The sequence below is a fragment of the Nanorana parkeri genome, unplaced genomic scaffold (genome assembly GCF_000935625.1).
Source record: "Nanorana parkeri isolate BGI_ZX_2015 unplaced genomic scaffold, ASM93562v1 scaffold715, whole genome shotgun sequence".
In the NCBI taxonomy this organism is placed as follows: Eukaryota; Metazoa; Chordata; class Amphibia; order Anura; family Dicroglossidae; genus Nanorana; species Nanorana parkeri.
This window is the reverse complement of record NW_017306983.1, coordinates 39,999-44,247: the sequence shown is the minus strand read 5'-3', so window position 1 is coordinate 44,247 and position 4,249 is coordinate 39,999. Positions and strand designations below refer to the sequence as shown.

The 4,249-nt window shown below is 44.8% G+C and overlaps 1 protein-coding gene across 1 annotated transcript in view; it reads left to right on the top strand.

Annotated features, from left to right (window-relative positions):
- The window catches only part of LRP8 (LDL receptor related protein 8), a 181,257-nt gene that overhangs the window by 146,464 nt on the left and 30,544 nt on the right, over positions 1-4,249 (top strand). The gene's annotated exons all lie outside the window — the stretch shown is intronic.

Genomic DNA, 4,249 nt, shown 5'->3' with positions numbered 1-4,249 from the left:
TAAATACCACCAAAAGAAAGCTCTATCTGTCCCCAAAAAATGGTATAAAATTCATTTCAGTACAGCGTTGCATGACGGAATAAACGTCAGTCAAAGTACCGCAGCGCTGAATACTGAAAAATGGCCTGGCCAGGAAGGGGGTCTAAACACCTGGTCTTCAAGCGGTTAAGGAGCACATTGTTGGGATACCCTTTAAGGAGGGCACTATTGGGAATACCCTTTAAGGAGTGCACCATTGGGGATACCCATTAAGGAGTGCACCATTGGGGATACCCATTAAGGAGTGCACCATTGACGGATACCCATTAAGGAGAGCACCATTGGGGATACCCATTAAGGAGAGCACCATTGGGGATACCCATTAAGGAGAGCACCATTGGGATACCCTTTAAAGGAGCACACCATGGTTTCTGACTTGCTCACACTGAATGTGTTGCCATCCATTTTGCAGCAGTTTCCAGCGCAGACAAAATAGGTTGACATGGAAGAATCCATTGTAGGCAGGCCATTCATACGAAGGCATTTTGCTGTAGTGGGCTAGAAACAAGGTGTGGCCCATGCGTTTTCGTTCTTTACCCTGTATTTTGCCAAGAAATGTAATGAGGTTGGGTCCTGCAAGAACACAACATGCACCTTTTTATACTGAGTGGTAATGCCCATTACGGGCAAATGTGGACAGTCATTATACAAGGTTGTTGGAACCCTTCCTATATCGTGCTGCAGTTGTTCGTCTTGCCAAGTGCTGTGCAAAGACTGAAACAGCCAGGGGCATGTGGAGTTCAAGGACCCTTATAAGGACTTCTGTCCTGTCCACATGTCGGGGAGTGGGATACAGGTGACCGCTTGCCCTAACTCATGCATGCCTTGCTTACAAGCCCTTGAAGCTTGCAATTAAAGTAGAGGTACACCCTCTCAAAAGAATACTTACTTTTATAGAGCTCTTTGAATAGAAGAAATGCATAGCATATATCTGTTTTTAAGAATACAATTTTCCCTTTGCTTTTTCATGCTTTTACATTTGTGGACTCTTGAATGATACTTCCTTTGAACACGAGTGCTCTTCAACAGTGTCTAGATGTGATACTTTCGCTAAGATTACTATAGAGGAATGCACCATCACGCATTTGCACAACTTCTTGTAGTCCAATTGTGGCATTGCGTGGCATACCACTGTGTTATGTGGCCTCAAAGTGACCCAGGATTCTCAGCCAGAGGGGCTGAGTGGCTCCAGGAAGAAAGTACATGCACCAGGAGAGAACTGCCTTTTCGGTCCTGTCCTTGTTTTCGGGATCCTGGTTGGGATCCTGGATCCTGGAGCCAGGAGATTTCTTAGAGCTCTGGGTGGGAAGAAATCTCCAGTCCTGGGTCCGTGGTTTAGTAGTGACCAGCACCTGATTGTGCACCTGTGCAAATCCCTCAAGAAGAGTGTGCTGGAATGTGTTCAGGGCCCCACCTGTGAATCAGGAGAACTTCACCCAGGAGTCAGTGGAGGCCAGTGCAGCAGGGAGCTGCGGGTGTGTGAAACCTATGGTGCAGGTTGGCACGTTACTGAGAGTTGTCTGGGGGAACCAGACAGTGGCCTGAGGACTAAGGCTGAAGCGGCGGTGCTGACAAAGGCAGAGCTAGGAGGCTGGATATGCATGTATTCCTGTGAGGGTAATCACATTGTATAAATAATTTTCATGTCAATAAAAGTGGGCAAGGAAGCCCTTAAAGAAACCTGTGCGAGTGCTCTGTGAGCTCCCCAACATTACACAACTCAGACAATACTGAAGCTGAATTGAGTAGGCGTTGTCACCCTAGGAAAGGAAGTACCTGTGGTTACACGTTGCTCTTAGGGACGCCAGAAATTATTTAATTAAAAAAGCGGAAACTATGAAGGAAATATAAAATGTTCAAGATTACAGAAAGCTGTGTGAAATATATTTGGTTTAAGCATTTGGGGTTTAGATACACTTGGGGATAAAGGGGCTACAACGAAAGATCTCCACAAGTTTTTACTTGGATCTAAAAATGATTCATCTGAAGTGTATCGCTCCTTTCTGCAGCTCTACCTATGAAAACTATAGAGGTATTTTTTCTTCAGTACATCTTACTTTACACCCACATACATGTATGCACAATAGGAAAACGTTGCTACTTGTGTATTTCAGCCTTATGAGGGCTTTATTCTGTTATGTATGTTGAGTACAGCAGCCAAGCTCATCCTTTGTCTCCGGATTTTATAGAGTTAGTGTTATTCTTGTGAAGAAGTGTTCCCATCTGCTCACTAACCTTGACATTCCAGAACAGAGATAAATGATGGCTTTTAATTAGAATATTCCTTCTTGGAGGTACAGACTATGCTGTGTTATCTCTATGAATAGAGACATTTCAGGGCGTAGAATAATTGGGTGTTAGTCGTGACTGCATCAAGAATGCTGTGGGAATAGTCTGATACGAATGTGTGTGCCTTGGACGCCTTGCAGGGTGCACAAAGAGGATTAGTTGAAGAGTTGTGAGGGCTAAGGTGAATGGGGAACACTGGGGCCTATATCCCACCAAATTACAGAAACTCTGACAGTATCTTGTGTTGTAAAACTCATTTATACAGCGCTGACATGTTTTAACAGTTCTTTACACGTGTAAACCAGGGCTGGACGAATCCAAGGAGCCAGGTCGCCAATGCTCCCTAAAATGACAGCTGGCTCCTAACTGTGGAGGTTTTCTTTAGTTGTTGCCAATGGAGATGGCTCTTACATAAAACCCTGATGACTCCTTGATTGGACAGACTGGCTCTGAACTCCATATTCATTTGTGCACCCCTATTGTAAACTGGTGCCAAATGTTCCTGCGGAACCTGTCTTCTGTCCTTACCACAGGTGTATATTTACATGCCGAGAATGGCGAGTTTTGTTGTCAACAGTAGGCTAGAAACAGAGTAGCTCCTTACACCTGGGCTGCTAGTACCGGGGACCCTGGAAAGGCATACCTAGCCATATCCAGATGCCCTCTCTGTCATCTAAAGTAAAATGTGCTGGTAAATGCCTTCTCCTGGAGGGACATACTAGGCAAGGTGAAAGTATATATAGGAACTGGGGGGTTAGGTGGGATAGAGGGCTTATAATTGTGTTATTAAACCCTATTTTTAAAAAAATCTTAGTGTTGCAGACATCAGAAGCCATTTTTGCATGTCAGTTTTCCCTTTTTAAGCATTGGTTTGCTCTGATATCCTGGCCACCAAATGTCCCCTTGCCTGGGTCCCGTTATCTGGTGGCCCTGTCCACTTACATGGTGCCATGGAACGACCTTTTGTGTGCACGCTCCCGACGCGGATTCTCTAGCATTCGTTCAAACATACAGTCCCCGCCCCAGGCCCCCTCCCTTTTCTCCCTCTTCCAAGCAAATGACTCCCAACAGCTTGAGCCTGTGCCATGAGTAGTGCACTGTGCGTATAAAGGGCAAAGGGCACACTCTTCCCTACCCAGAAGTTGGGAAAATCAGTGTTGTGGGACCTGGAGCTGCGGTGGTGAATGGTAAAGAATGCGAGTGTTTCTGCAGGCTTGAAAAATAGTACTGGGGAAAAATGAATTGTTTTTTTTTTTTTTAGAATGCGTATATTTAAAAGTGGATCGTTTAGTACTACTTCAAGTCATTTTGTGTGGGGCTTTCACATTGCGTGTTTGCTGTTCCATATTTTTGTCATTGCGTCAAAAGAATTCAGTAATTCAGTATTTTACTGCAATTACTTGGTCTCCGCTTTTGGGAGTCTGTGGGCTTTTGGCAGTCTGTGGGCTTTTGGCAGTCTGTGGGCTTTTGGCAGTCTGTGGGCTTTTGGCAGTCTGTGGGCTTTTGGCAGTCTGTGGGGCTGTGGGAGCTTGTAGGCTTTTGGAGCCTTATATGCCTTTAATACTCCCAACAGTGAAACCTCTGTGCCATAATTCCTGACTACTGCTCTCCATCTGGGAGCTTTGTGTGTCCCAGCCTACCTTTTCTCATTCCCAATCTTCCTGTTACTTTTCCCAAAATATCAAATAATTAAAAAATCCAGCAGGCAGAGACCCCTCATAACGGCCTTAGCAGGTGTTCAGATGCAGAAACTAGAGTACAGAGATCTCGTCAGTGGAGGCCTTGATAGGTAAGAAACTGCCGTGTGGTGTGACTATCCAGTACTTGGCAAAAGTGAAGTTTCAGACTTTGGTTGACCCTTTAAAAATCGTTGAGATCAGATACAGTATATATGTGTGTGTGTGTGTATATATATATATAT